The sequence below is a fragment of the Lithobates pipiens genome, unplaced genomic scaffold (assembly GCF_037356315.1).
Source record: "Lithobates pipiens isolate NorthernLeopardFrog02 unplaced genomic scaffold, aLitPip1_a1.2 Scaffold_8, whole genome shotgun sequence".
In the NCBI taxonomy this organism is placed as follows: domain Eukaryota; kingdom Metazoa; phylum Chordata; class Amphibia; order Anura; family Ranidae; genus Lithobates; species Lithobates pipiens.
The window spans coordinates 163,785,011-163,801,078 of NW_027507903.1; positions in this window are offsets into that span (position 1 = coordinate 163,785,011).

Below are 16,068 nucleotides of genomic sequence, written 5' to 3' on the forward strand. Positions count from 1 at the left end.
AATAGTCCGCTTGACCACTATAAATAGATAGGTAGCCAGTTTCTGCTGAGGGCCTCACAAACCAGGTATCGAACAATGGAGGAGAACTAGCTAAGCATCCATTCGGGTCGTTAGGTGAAAGAGTGTCTGCAGCAAACCAAAAACCCTAGACCAGAACCCCACCAGCCTTTGGCAGGCCCACCATGTGTGCATGTCATCAACCCGCTGCCCACAGTTGCAAAAGCATCTGTCAGTACTCCCAGGGAAAGCCTGAGCTGTGCGGGCTGGTACCCAATACCATCAATACTTTGTATGCGGCCTCCAGGGTATTTGTGTTGAACGAGCATTTGGCGACCATTCTCCAGGCCTTGCTCCAGTCTTCTGAGTCTACTGGGGCCTGAAGGTCCTTTTCCCATTGAGCCATATAAGAGAGGGATGCTGATGGCGGGCGTCCATTCAAGGATGCATAAATGGCCGAAATAAGGCCTGGGGACCCCAGGGCGTGTTGGCATGCATGCTTGAAAAAAGTTTTTTGGAATGGGTAGGTGGACGTGCGGTGCAATGTTGCAATCCAGTGCTTTAATTGGATAAAATGATAATGCTCGTTAGCCGGTGCCCCTTGTGTTTCCCGAATACCCTCCCAGGAAGGGAAGGAGCGTGAAGAAAGAAAATTTTGGACTCGTGGGTAGCCATGTGAGGGTCACCAGGAGAATGCATGGGGCTCCTCCAGACCCGGGGGGAAAAGAGGGTTATGGGTGATGGGGAGCAGGGGTAGAAAGGGGGACATCAGATTGCCGGAAAAGCAAACTGAGTCCCAAACCTGCAGACCATGTAGCAGCATGGGACTCAGTGAGGGAGGGCGCAGATTCCTGGGGAGCCAGAGTAGTGCCTGAAGTGAACATGGGTCACAGCCAGGTACCTCCAAGAGCACCCACAGAGAAACATCCATGGTTGCATGAAGCATAGTCAACGGGGAGATCTGGCCGCTGTGTAGTATTTAGAGATATTGGGGACCCCCAAACCTCCCCGGAGCCTATGGGTAAAAAGGGTCGCTCTAGGTACCCTGGGCGTTTGTGCGCCCATATAAATTGGAGGATCCTATTCTGCAGGAGTCGAAGGAAAAAAGTGGGTACTCGGACAGGCGATGTGCGAAAATAATAAAGGACTTTAGGCAGGATTGTCATCTTAGCTGCCGAGATCCTGCCTACCCATGAGAGCGTGGGAAATTGCCAAGCCTGCATAAGGGTGGACACCGTTCACAACAGGGGATAGTAGTTGGCAGAGAAAAGGGAAGAATAAGATGGCGTTAGTTTGACACCTAAATAATCTATCAAGTGGGATGCCCAACGGTAGGGGAAATGGTCCTGGAGGTGCTGCACCAGTTCCAGAGGGAGGTTGACGTTCAGCGCTGTGGTCTTAGAGGGGTTAATTTGAAGACCAGAGAAGGCTGAAAATTGGTCCAATACTAGTTGCCTTAAATGTATTTCATCTGTGTATTCACGTGTTTGCCTGGAGTTGTTGAGTCCTAAAAGCTTCAAGGCAAAAAAAAAAAACAGCGATGCTCTTATTTTCTTTCTCAAGGTATGCCAAAAAGTTCTCAATTTCTTTTTTCTTATTTTGTTGTATGTAGTTTCTGTTACAATTGAGTTATAAATAAAGAAATAAAGTGGTAGGGAGTTTTGTTTTCTCAGGAGAGAGGGTTGCGATCATCATCTGGCTACACTAGCTAAGAAAAGGCCTTGATTTTCCCAAACTCACTGCCCATTGGTTATGGTAATTGATATGCTTCCACATGACTTTTTGTTTTTTATGCATCCTATGTACAGTATTTCTATGTTTTCTAGCCAGTTCCACTGTGCTTCATTCAACGACCCAAATGTACACAGCAGGTGCAATATACAAAAAATTAGTAAAGAATAAATACTATAAATACATCTGTCCATACAGAATGATTGCACATATATTGCTAGCAGACTGAGAATGATTTACTAAAATAATTAAGTGTCTTTACTTAATAAATACTTAAAGAGGTTGTAAAGGTTTTTTTTTTTTTCTAAATAGGTTCCTTTAAGCTAGTGCATTGTTGGTTTACTTACCTTTTTCTTTCGATTTCCCTTCTAATTGTTTTTTTCTTTGTTCCTGTTCCTCCTCAGTAAGCTGTTCAGTAAGCTATTCTGGCTGATTAAACACCATTCAGATGATGGCGTGAAGTTTACTGAGGAGAAACAGTGACAAAGAAAAAAATGTTAGAAGGGAAATTAAAGGAAAAGGTAAGTGAACCAACAATGCACCAACTGAAAGGAACCTATTTAGAAAATAAAAAACAAAGCTTTACAACCCCTTTAATAAATTTAGTGAATGTTCACTTAATATATCCAATCATGTAACAAACTAATTGATGTTCCAATAATGGGAAGATTAAAAAAATTTATAATATTTTTATTTTTCGCATGATTGAATAATTGATGGGAATATACAATATTTATTGACTATAATATTTTAGGGCAAGTTATACAGTATATATATAGTCCCTTCCCTCAATGAGCTTACAATTAGCGGCACGGTGGTGTAGTGGTTAGCACTCTTGCCTAGCAGTAAGAAGGGTTGCTGGATCAAATCCCAACCACAACACTACCTGCCTGGAGTTTGCATGTTCTCCCTGTGCCTGCGTGGGTTTCCTCCAGGTACTCTGGTTTTCCCTCACAAACCAAAGACCTGCAGGTAGGTTAATTGGCTTCTGTCCAAAATTGGCCCTAGTATATGAATGGGGACTTTGGATTGTGGGCTCCTTGAGGGTAGGGACCAATGTGAATGTACAGGGATGGGGACAATTGTAGACACTCAGGTTGAACTGGATGGACTGGTGTCTTTATTCAACCTTACTAACTATGAAACTATAATTAAAGGTCCCTACATACGCATACTAGAGCCAATTTACACAGGAGCTGATTAACCTACCAGCTTGTCTATGGAGTGTGGGAGGAAATCGGAGTACCCAGAAGAAACCCACGCAGGCACAGGGAGCACAAATTAGCACTTGTACTTGAATATATTTAAAAAAATGTGGAGATTTAGCGCAAAACCAATTTAAACTTCCAAGAGTTTAAAGCAGGGATATGCAATTAGCGGACCTCCAGCTGTTACAAAACTACAAGTCCCATCATGCCTCTGCCTCTGGGTGTTATGTAGGGATGGCCGAACGGTTCGCCCGGCGGTCGTTTGGCGGCGAATTTCGGCTGTTCGCCGTCTGTCCGATCGGCGGACTATTGCCGCCGTTCGCCCGGCGGACTTCCGTGTTTACTGTGTAAAAGAACTTTAACATATGATGACACATCCATCATGGGGTACAGGACAGCCAATTGAGACATTACAGCACATGGACACTTGGACATTCCCCCTAACTTATAAATAGACCCGATCTGGTGGCCATTTTACATTCTTTCTTCTGTCACTATAGGGAGAAGTTGCTGTGTGGAGCAGGGAGAGACTTCTGTGACCCAAATCGCTATTTATTAGGTCCACAAAAGTTATTTTAAGGACTGGTATCATGGTATAGGTGTTAGGTGTAGTGCTGTGCTAGTGATTGTTGCAGCAGCCTGAGTGTCTTTTGTCAGTGTAGAGAAAGGGACAGGACGCTGTGTGCTGCAGGTACAGTCAGTGTAATCATTAACTGTTACTATTAGGTCCACAAAAGTGCAATTCAAGTTATTGTTCCAGCAGCCTCTGTTTTGTCAGTTTATATAGGGACAGGCAGGAAGCTGTGTGTGAGGCAGTGAGGGACAGTCAGTTTAATCAGTAGCTGTTACTATTAGGTCCACAAAGGTTCTTTTCAGGACTGGTATGGTAATAGGCTTGTACACGTATAATATTCTTTCTTCCAAATATAGAAAGAATATTATACTTGACTGCTGCCCTTCTGCTGCAGTCTGCTAATCATTCACAACCTACTTGTTCCACAACGGTCCTTATAAGGACTGGTAAGGTCTAGGGTGCTACAGTACATAGGGTTGAGTGAGGTACAGTCTGCTATTCCATAAGGACTGGTATAGGTCCACAATACATAGGGTTGAGGTGTACTACTGCTGACCGCTGCCCTATACTGCAGCAGTCCTTCATCAGTATAGGGACTGACGTACAGTCTGCTAATCATTTACAACCTACTTGTTCCACAAAGGTCCTTATAAGGACTGGTAAGGTCTAGGGTGCTACAGTACATAAGGTTGAGTGAGGTACAGTCTGCTATTCCTTAAGGACTGGTATAGGTCCACAATACATAGGGTTGAGGTGCACTACTGCTGACCGCTGCCCTATACTGCAGCAGTCCTTCATCAGTATAGGGACTAACGTACAGTCTGCTAATAATTCACAACCTACTTGTTCCACAAAGGTCCTTATAAGGACTGGTAAGGTCTAGGGTGCTACAGTACATAGGTTTGAGTGAGGTACAGTCTGCTATTCCATAAGGACTGGTAGAGGTCCACAATACATAGGGCTGAGGTGCACTACTGCTGACCGCTGCCCTGTTCTGCAGCAGTCCTTCATCAGTATAGGGACTGAGAGTTTTGTCACAGGGTCATTTAAAAAATGACAGGCAGAGGAAGAGGCAGGCCCTTCCGCAGGGGTGGTAGGGGTAGGGCAGGAGCAACAGGCTTGAGCCAAAGTGGGAAGTTGCAGAAGGTGCGTTCAATTAATTTAAAGGACGCACCAGACTTGGTTGAGTGGCTCACTCAGCCTTACTCTTCTGCACCCTCCTCATCCTCTCGATCTGCACCCTCTTCTTCACTCTCTGCTATGTGCACCCCCAAAGACACTACCACCAACAACAACACTACCACCACCACCACCACATACCTTCCGCTTGAGTCAGAGGAATTATTTTCCGATCCATATCAAGACATTTCTGATGCGCATCCACTCTTGGTATTGGATCAGGAAGAGGAGGTAGCAACAACCGCTACTCAGCAGTCTGACGACAGTACCCAGATCAGTCCAAGGAGGAGGTTGGTCCCTGGTGTTGCTGCCTACTCCGAGATCTCTACTTATAGCGGTGGGGAAAGTGATGTCGAGGATGACGTGTCTAGTGATGTCACGTGGGTGCCCACAAGAGAGGAAGAGGAGGGGAGTTCAGAGGGAGAAATGGACCAGCAGATAGGAAGGAGAAGCAGGAATAACTTACATTGCACAGGAGGGACAAAGCAGACTGCAAATGTATCAGGAGCGAGTCATCGACCATGTACGGTCACATCTGGCGCTCCCAGGACACCGGCACATGGCTCCGCGGTGTGGGCTTTTTTTAACTTGTCCGCTGCTGACAATAGCGTTGCCATCTGCAATCTTTGCAGTCAACGCATTAGTCGCGGTAAGCCCAACACTCACCTAGGGACGACCGCCTTAAGAAGGCACATGAGCAGCCATCACCGAGCCCAGTGGGAGCAACGGAACACACAAAGCCACACTCCAGGCTCTCACCGTCCAGTCTCGTCTTCTACTTCTGCTTCTCCTCTCTCTTCACAATTGTCCTCCACTCCACCTTCCATCACGCCAAGCTCACGTTTTTCTGCAAAAAGGCAGGCTTCCGTGGGCCTAATGTTCGAGCGTAAAAAATGATGACGCCGGATAACCCTCTTGCCCAACTGTTGACGGCTGGCTTGTCAGAACTCATAGCCCGCCAACTACTGCCATATAAACTGGTGGACTCGGAGGCCTTTCGCAAATTTGTGGCCATTGGAACACCACAATGGAAGGTCCCAGGAAGGAAGTATTTCTCACAGAAGGGCATCCCAGAGCTATATGGCCATGTTCAGCGGCAAGTGAATGTATCTCTGGCACACAGTGTCGGTGCCAAGATACATCTGACCACAGACACGTGGTCTAGCAAACACGGGCAGGGAAGTTATATCACTTTTACTGCCCACTGGGTGAACCTTCTGACGGCCGTCAAGCATGTAACCCGTGGCACCCGTGTAGATTTGGTTTTACCGCCATGGATTGCATGCAGGCGTGGCTCTTCTTCTCCTCCTCCTACTCCATCCTCCTCCCTCTCCTCCTCAGCTGCCTCCTCCTTTTCCGCTGCTAGCGTCTCTTCCGCTGCGCCGCCCAAGCTCCCCAGAACCTATTCGACATGCCAGGTGAGATGTTGCCATGCCGTGCTGCGTCTGTTGTGCCTGGAAGCCAAGAGCCACACTGGCCCGGAACTCCTTTCAGCTTTGCGTTCACGGGTAGATCAGTGGCTAACACCGCTCAATTTGACAGTTGGTAAAGTGGTGTGTGACAACGGTGCCAATCTGCTTAGCGCATTGAAACAGGGCAAAATTACGCACGTGCCATGCATGGCACACGTCTTAAACTTGGTTGTGCAGCGATTTGTTGTCAAATACCCTGGGGTCCAGGACATCTTGCGGCAGGCAAGGAAAATCTTGGCCCATTTCAGAAGATCTTACATGGCCATGGCTCGCCTTGCTGACATTCAGCGGCGACACAATCTGCCGGTCAGACGTCTTATTTGCGATTACCCGACGCGATAGAACTCAACCTTCTATATGCTTGATAGGCTGCTCCAGCAGAAACGTGCAGTTAATGTCTACCTGTATGAACTCTGCGGCAGAACAGGTTCTGGGGAGCTGGGGGTTTTTTCACCGCGCCAGTGGCTGCTCATGTGCGACGCATGCAGACTTCTGCGCCCATTTGAGGAGATCATCAAAAATGGTCAGTCGTAGCCATGGCGCCATCAGTGACATGGTACCTTATGCCTTCTTTATGGAGCGTGCATTGCGTTGTGTCATTGATCAAGCTGTGGAGGAGCAGGAGCAGGAAGATGAGGGGGGGGCTACTCTATCTGAGACAAGTGAACAACAGGAGTCTGAAGAGGAGTCAGAGGAGGATGGTGCCGGGGCGGATGAGGAGGAGCAAGAAGAGCATGCTTTAAACCTTTCTGGGATCCCTGTTGTTGTGCGTGGATGGGGAGAGGAGAATGAAGAGGACGACATTATCCTGGATGATGAGCAGGAGCCAGGCCACCACACCGCTTCCACTTTAGTGCAAATGGGGGCCTTCATGCTCCAGTGTTTTAATAGGGACTCCCGTATAAAAAGCATAAGGGTCAAGGACCAGTACTGGGTGGCAACTTACTTAGACCCCCGGTACAAACACAAAATGGCGGAAATGTTACCGCCGTCACAGAGGGCTGTCAGAATGGAGCACTTCCAGGCCTTGCTTCGAGAAATGCTGCATTCTGCTTTTGGGTGCGCTGGCAGAGGAGCAATTCCCACTCCCAGAGAAGGAGTTGCGGGTACCAATACAACAGCGCCTGCAAGAAGAGGCCGGTTTGAAGATGTGTTGGTGACTTCGGATATGAGGTCATTCTTTCAGCCGACCCATCGACAGGTGTCATCCGGATCCAGCATCAGGGAACGCCTAGACCGTCAGGTGTCCGACTACATCGGGTTAATGGCCGATGTGGATGCTCTGAGGAGTGATGAACCCCTGGACTATTGGGTGGGCAGGCTTGACCTCTGGCCAGAGCTTGCCCAATTTGCAATCGAACTGTTGGCTTGCCCCTCGTCCAGTGTCCTGTCCGAAAGGACGTTCAGCGCAGCAGGGGGGATCGTGACCGATAAGCGTACTCTCCTAGCTCACGACAGTGTTAAAGAGGGATTCCACCTAAAAAAAAAATATTAAAAGCCAGCAGCTATAAATACTACAGCTGCTGACTTTTAATAAATGGACACTCACCTGTCACGGGTTCCAGCGATGCCGGCAACCGAGGCCGATCGATCGCTCGGCTCTCGGCTGCTGCCGTCACCATTCTAGGTGAGGGAATCAGGAAGTGAAGCGAATCGGCTTCATTTCCCGGTTCCCTACTGCGCATGCTGGAGTCGCACAGCGCAATAGGAATTGTCCGCGCTGTCACTGGGACCCATGTGTAACCCAGCAGACAGCGCGGCAGGACAGGAAATGACATAGACTCCCATGGGAGTCTATGCCCGGAAGTGGGTGTAAATACCTGTCTTTGACAGGTATCTCCACCCCCCCTCCCCCTGTAAGGCGCCAATTGTGACACCACTTTAGGGTGGAACCCTGCTTTAACTACCTCACATTTCTAAAAATGAATGAGGCATGGATCTCGGAGGAATTCAACACATGTGACCAGTAGGCCATGTATATGTCTATAAACAATTTTTTTAATCGAGCACACAGACCTTCTTTCTTCATTTGGCTCACTTCCTTGTCCAAAAAAAGAACACCGTACTATATGCCCGTACCCTCCTCTTTGAAGAGGTTGAGCGGTGTCATATTTCTACTGGGGCTGCTTATTATGAGGGGCTCCCACCATCCCTGTGCTGTGCTGAATTCCTCCTGGGGCTACTTATTATGAGGGGCTCCCACCATCGCTGTGCTGACTTCCTCCTGGGGCTGTACCTCTGCTGTGCATATTATGAGGGGCTCCCACCATCCCTGTGCTATGCTCATTATGAGGGGCTCCCACCATCCCTGTGCTATGTTCATTATGAGGGGCTCCCACCATCCCTGTGCTATGCTGACTTTCTCCTGGGGCTGCTTACGGTGCAGGTGTCAGTGCTGTATATCACGGTGCTGGTGTCAGTGCTGTATATCACGGTGCTGGTGTGAGTGCTTTATGTCACGCTGCTGATGTCAGTGCTCTCTATCACGGGCTGCTGTCAGTGCTGTATGCCACGGTGCTGGTGTTAGTGCTTTATGTCACGCTGCTGATGTCAGTGCTCTCTATCACGGTGCTGTTGTCAGATCACTCTATCACGGTGCAGGTGCCATTGCTGTATGTCACGCTGCTGATGTCAGTGCTCTCTATCACAGTGCTGCTGTCAGTGCTGTATATCACGGTGCTGGTGTTAGTGCTTTATGTCACGCTGCTTATGTCAGTGCTCTCTATCATGGTGCTGGTGTCAGATCACTCTATCACGGGGCAGGTGTCATTGCTGTATGTCACGCTGCTGATGTCAGTGCTCTCTATCACGGTGCTGCTGTCAGTGCTGTATATCACGGTGCTGGTGTTAGTGCTTTATGTCATGCTGCCAATGTCAGTGCTCTCTATCACGGTGCTGCTGTCAGTGCTGTATGCCACGGTGCTGGTGTTAGTGCTTTATGTCATGCTGCTGATGTCAGTGCTCTCTATCACGGTGCTGTTGTCAGATCACTCTATCACGGTGCAGGTGTCATTGCTGTATGTCACGCTGCTGATGTCAGTGCTCTCTATCACGGTGCTGCTGTCAGTGCTGCATGTCACGGTGCTGGTGTTAGTGCTTTATGTCATGCTGCTGATGTCAGTGCTCTCTATCACGGTGCTGTTGTCAGATCACTCTATCACGGTGCAGGTGTCATTGCTGTATGTCACGCTGCTGATGTCAGTGCTCTCTATCACGGTGCTGCTGTCAGTGATGTATGTCACGGTGCTGGTGTTAGTGCTTTATGTCATGCTGCTGATGTCAGTGCTCTCTATCACGGTGCTGTTGTCGGATCACTCTATCACGGTGCAGGTGTCATTGCTGTACGTCACGCTGCTGATGTCAGTGCTCTCTATCACGGTGCTGCTGTCAGTGCTGTATGTCACGGTGCTGGTGTTAGTGCTTTATGACACGCTGCTGATATCAGTGCTCTCTATCACGGTGCTGTTGTCAGATCACTCTATCACGGTGCTGGTGTCATTGCTGTATGTCACGCTGCTGATGTCAGTGCTCTCTATCACGGTGCTGCTGTCAGTGCTGTATGTCATGGTGCTGATGTTAGTGCGTTATGTCACGCTGCTGATGTCAGTGCTCTCTATCACGGTGCTGTTGTCAGATCACTCTATCACAGTGCAGGTGTCATTGCTGTATGTCACGCTGCTGATGTCAGTGCTCTCTATTACGGTGCTGCTGTCAGTGCTGTATATCACGGTGCTGGTGTTAGTGCTTTATGTCACACTGCTGATGTCAGTGCTCTTTATCACGGTGCTGTTGTCAGATCACTCTATCACGGTGCAGGTGTCATTGCTGTATGTCACGCTGCTGGTGATCATCTCCTGCACCCTCTTCTTTGCCTACCCTGACCTTCCCTCTCCTCCATTGCCTTCATGCGCTCCACAGTCCTGAATTGTCACAACAATTTCCCATATAAAAAAAGAATGCTTGTAGTTGTCGATCCCAGATTCACCTCATACATGTGTTATGTCATTGGCCATGTGGTGGAACTTTGTTTGCACAGCTATTAATTATTTTGTGGCTGCAAATTTGACCTGTAGGTTTGCAAAGTTTGCCTCCCATTGAAGTCAATGGGGCCCACTTGAAACATTACAGTTCGTGAACTATCGTCCGCGTTCGCGGTCCGCGTTTGCGAAACGTCCCGCCGGAAGTTCGTCCATCACTAGTGTTATGCTTGTGGCTGTCAGAGTCTTGCTATGCCTCATGGGATTTGAAGTTCTGCAACAGCTGGAGGTCCGCTAATTGCATATCCCTGGTTTAAAGCTTCTGTATAAATTCATTAATGCAGGACAGGCAGCCAAGAAGCAATATGTTTTGCTAGTTTAACTTGAAAAGGTGTGAAACACAAATGAGATAAAAGTGCTTGCTCATGTAGCAATGTGTAGGAATCTAATTGGTGTCATACATTTTAAATGGGAAGTGTGAGACATATGCAATCAATTCAGTTATGTTTATATTTCTAGTCATTTTTCTATGCAAGATGGCACAGTACTGCCCTATCCAAAACATGCCTTTAAAGGTAAGTGAATTTGTAGAGTAGTAAACAAAATCCTTCCATTCATTACTTGTATTTCTTTTTGGTCTGTGTGCAAAATATAGACACAACTAAAGACTCTGAACTCTAAAAGGAATGAATGATTTTAGAGACATGATGGTATAACTCAAACCTGGTCAAGCTCAATATGAAGTAATGTTACAGTGTCTGGAATATGAATGGATCCCTGCATATTCCCACAAATGTGCATTAATACAGAAATGTTCTGTTTAAAAATGCCTTTGATCCCAGGTTTTGTCTAGAGGTATCTCATTAAGTATTTGCATATTAGACTTGTGTTTTTCTATGTGCCCTCTTTCAAATATGTATTTGTAACTTTACATCCTTCCCTACATGTTTTTCCCCTTTTTTAGCTTGTAAACACAACACAGGCTTAGCCCTTTGTGCCTGAGCTGTACTACTTCTTGTTGAGCTTTAAGGAATACGTTCACCTTTTCAGGCAGAATTTCACTTTTCATAATAAACAGAAGAGTTTCCCAATGCCATTTCTGGCCCAGACATCCCAATGTGCTTATCTCTCAATTACCTTATCCACAGTTTATTTGAATGTTTTAATTGATTTTCAGATTCCATCACTTCCTGTAGATTGTCTCTCAGTATTCACTTCCTGCAGACAATCTCCCAGAAGCCTTCACTACCTGGTTATATCACGCAAGAGGGTGTGATAGAGTGTGTTCACCCCTCTGGACCACACTAACCTCATTACAATACTACCTTCCACCCACTGCTTATAAAATCTGATTGTACAATCTCCTTTAGATAGCCCATCAGCTATACAGTACAAAGGCCTATCTGATTTAATATAAATTGAATGGATTGTTCAGGTGTGTACTCCTATTTCATAGTTATAGTAAATCTCAAGGAAATCGTACAGAGGTTGTACTAGTGTATGGTCATCTTAATACAAGTACCTAGGAGGGAGTGGATGGAGATACTCAGTTGTCAGGCCTCGTTCACATTCCTGCATGCCTTTGTTTTGTGTGTTTTGGAGAGTTTTTACTTGAATGGGCTGCCCTGCATGCAACAAACACCCCAGAGAAGTTTCAAATTTTTTTTGGGAGTGGAGCATGGTGTGTTACTGCAGTTGTTTGTGCATTTGTCGCACCTGGAGTGCCTTTAACCTCCCTGGTGGTATGATTATTTCAGATTTTAGGTGCTGAAAGCAGTACAATTATTTTGTATGGAAATTTGGCATTTTACATTGATTGTAGGCCTGTCATTTTTAGAAATAATTCACTTAAATCTGTCCAATAGACATCCCGGGTATGTTAAAATTTGAAATATGAAATCATATATATATATATATATATATATATATATATATATATATATATATATATATATATATATATATAATAAAATAAATAACTATAAATAATTATAACAAATAATAATATAATAATAGAAATTATTCAATAATGTAATCAAATCAAAAACACTGAAATATGCTGAGTTGCAGAATTGTCGCTGTCATTACTTTTAGTGTTTGATGGTGAATTTCCCACAAATTACTATTGCTCAATTCTGCAAGTGATTTTAATTTATTATCGTTGTTTTCTAGCTGGTCTATAACCACTTTTGATGTAAATGGATACTTTTTGGTTGCTATGGAAATTCTCCAGTTTCCAGGCATAAAGAACAGTATTTATAATATAAAACTGCATGCAGGACACTGGAGAAACCACTATGGACAAAGGGGATGTGTAATTATTTGATATAGTACTGTAATCTGTAAGATTACAGTACACTGTATCTATACTGTGTATTTAACTTTTTGAATTTGGCGCCGAACGCCGTCCCTGTGCATCGCAACGCTCGCAGGGAATGGAGCCCGGCGATGTGACAGATCGAGCGGAGGACGGCTCGCTCGTACAGTGGGGGGACAACGCTGGATCCAGGGGACAGGTAAGTAAACCCCTCCATGGATCCAGCAATGCGGTCCCGAGTCTGGCTCGGGAATACCGCTTATGGTATTTAAATCTTACCCCGAGCGAGACGCAGGAATACCGCCAGGGAGGCTACAATGTAATGACAACTCAAGCACCAAGTACATTGGCTGCATTTTTGAAACCCATGGCAAGGCATACATTTTCTGTGCAGTTTGCTTTGCATTGGAAATGCACAGATGTGAATGGAGCCTCATTATTCTTGCATAAATTCATCAATTTAACATTCAGGCCCCATTTACACCTAGAGTAGTGAAAATATGTGGTTTTTGTCTAGTTTTTCCAGTGACACATATAGGGCACCCTGTTGTTTTCAACACATGGTAAAGTAGCTCATGGGACATTTTTGGAGTGATGCAAGTTTTTCGCATGGCATAATGTATATTACTGTTTTTTCTGTATCAAATATATACCAGGGAGTCTCCGACGCTTTCTATGAAATACAGCAAGCCTAAGGTAAGACCTTGTTCTCAAAATTAAAGAAAGCTTTTATTTTTTTGCAACCCAGATACAATAATGGTGCATTGGTACATTAGAGAGCTGGATTTTAGAAAAAAGTGAACATAAACTTTAAGTCATTTAGGTCCACTGTAACTGCACAGGCTGTTAGCCATTTAGATCTAAAAAAAATAATACAACTTGCACTTTTTAGTGGTATTGCATTAGGTCCACAACACAGTAACATAGTTAGTCAGGTTGAAAAAAGACACAAATCCATCTAGTTCAACCATAAAAATAAATAAATAATATCAAACAATCCTATATACCCAGTCCGATACCCACAGTTGATCCAGAGGAAGGTGAAAAACCCCAGGAAGCATGATCCAATTTGCTACAGCAGGGGGAAAAAAATCCTTCCTGACCCCCAAGAAGCAATCCGTTTTTCCTGGATCAACTTTACCTATAAATGTTAGTACCCATTTATATTGTGTGCATTTAGGAAAGAATCTAGACCTTTCTTAAAGCAATCTACTGAGCTGGCCAGAACCACCTCTGGAGGGAGTCTATTCCACGGTTTCACGGCTCTTACTGTGAAGAAACCTTTCCATATTTGGAGATGAAATCTCTTTTCTTCTAGGTGTAAAGAGTGCCCCCTTGTCCTCTGTGTTGACCGTAAAGTGAATAACTCAACATCAAGTTGATTATAGGGACCCATTATATATTTGTACATGTTGATCACATCCCCCCTTAATATCCTCTTCTCAAGAGAAAATAAATTCAGTTCCTCTAATCTTTCCTTATAGCTGAGCTCCCCCATGCCTCTTATCAGTTTGGTTGCCCTTCTCTGCACTTTCTCCAGTCCCCTGATATCCTTTTTGAGAACTGGTGCCCAAAACTGAACTTCATATTCCAGATGAGGTCTTGCTAATGATTTGTACAGGGGCAAAATTATATATCTTTCTCTGGGGTCCATATCTCTCTTAATACAAGAAAGGACTTTGCTTACTTTGGAAACAGCAGCTTGGCATTGCATGTTATTATTGAGCTTATGCTCTACCAAAACTACCAGATCCTTCTCCACTATGGATTCCTCCAGTTGTACTCCCCCTGGTATGTATGATGCATGCATATTCTTAGCCCCTAAGTGCATAACTTTACATTTATTAACATTAAACCTCATCTGCCACATAGTCACCCAATTAGACAGTGTATTGAGGTCAGCTTGTAAATTGGAGACAGCCTGTAAGGACATTATTACACTGCATAGTTTGAATGAATATGAATGAATGAATATGATTCAATTCAATTGAGAAAGTTAAAAAAAAATAGAAATTTCATATTATATCCATTGACTTTTATATGAAATTAAAAGCTTGCCAACTTTTTAATTGGGAATGTCATCTAATGAAACAGCTTTTAAATGTTGCATAAAAGATGCTGACACTATTCTCAGTAATGCATCTAGCATTTTAAAACCAATTTTATCTCAATGTTGCATACATAATCTTGTTGATTAAAAAAAATTCAGGGAGTTAATAGAGAATCACATACTGTTCTGTGGTAAAACATGGAAATAATAATGCTGTGGTGTAATAGTAACAGCTCTACAGGAGCTAAATTTTAATAATATGGTTCCCTTAACAGCAGTGACCTGGCAATAGGTTGGCAAAAAATAGCAATCCTGCCAATACATAGGAAATACATGGGAGATCATATACAATATACAGGCAGTGAATGCGCAAACTTTACATTCTGCAAGCAGCAAATGGACAATTGTGACACTATAGGGGGAACAAAATATAAATAAAATATTCAGCGCTAATATATATATACTAAAGGCTAAATGCAAGCTGACACACAAGGTAAATTCAATCAATTCCTCAAATAGCTAAAAACATATATGGGGGAACAAAAGTGCAATCATGACAACATGGGGCAACAAATAAGCAATTGCGACAATATGCAAGAAATAAAATAACTATATTGACAATATACAGATAACAGTGACAATATTTAAGTAAGAAAAAAGTAACTGTGACAATAAGAGAGCAACCAATGGGCAATTGTGACAGTATAGGAGCAACAAATTAGCAACTGTAACAATATGTGAGTAACAAATGGACAATAAAAAATTGTGAGAGCAACTAATTAGCAATAATGACAAAATGGGGGGCAACAAATGGCCAATATATCCATGTGCAGACAGCACACAGCAATTACGATGCAGTGCAACAAATGGTAAATTGTGACAATACACGGACAACAACCTGGTAATTGTGACAATTTGCAGGCAAAAAAGTGGAGATTGTATCAACATAAGCTGTATCAACTTAAGCCGAGCAAACAGACAATTGTGACAATACTGGATCAACAAATGGACAACCATGACAATACATGGGCCACAAAATGGCAATTGTGACTAAGGAAGAGCCAAACTCCCCTGGGTTCAGCTCGAACAGGGTTTTGTTTGGATGTCAATCCCAACCCCTGTAGAAATCAATGGTATCCAAATCTGACAATTTTCTGAGAAAATTGGAAAAAGAGTATCAAAATATAGCGGGGGGGGGGGGGGGTTGAGCACTGCCCTGAGGGATGTGTATCATTGCAAAAAAAAATCTACATTTCCATTTGGCCAGGAGCAGTGACTTTTTAAATGCTTAAAGTGAAAAATTCCTTTAAATAACATGCCTGGGGGTGCCCTAACCCTGCCTGTAAATGGAGGCATCTCTGTGATACACAGAAAATGTTGCAGCAGCACTGACATGTTTAAAGGAAAAAAGTGTCTAAAGTTTCCTACAAATGACGTATCATTGACAGGGTCTTTCAAAAAAAGTATGCTGTGTTTTTTGGAGGGATTTGTGCTTCTTGCTGTGAATGTCATTTGTATCATTTGTGTCACCTCATAACACATAGGGATTGATTTACTAAAACT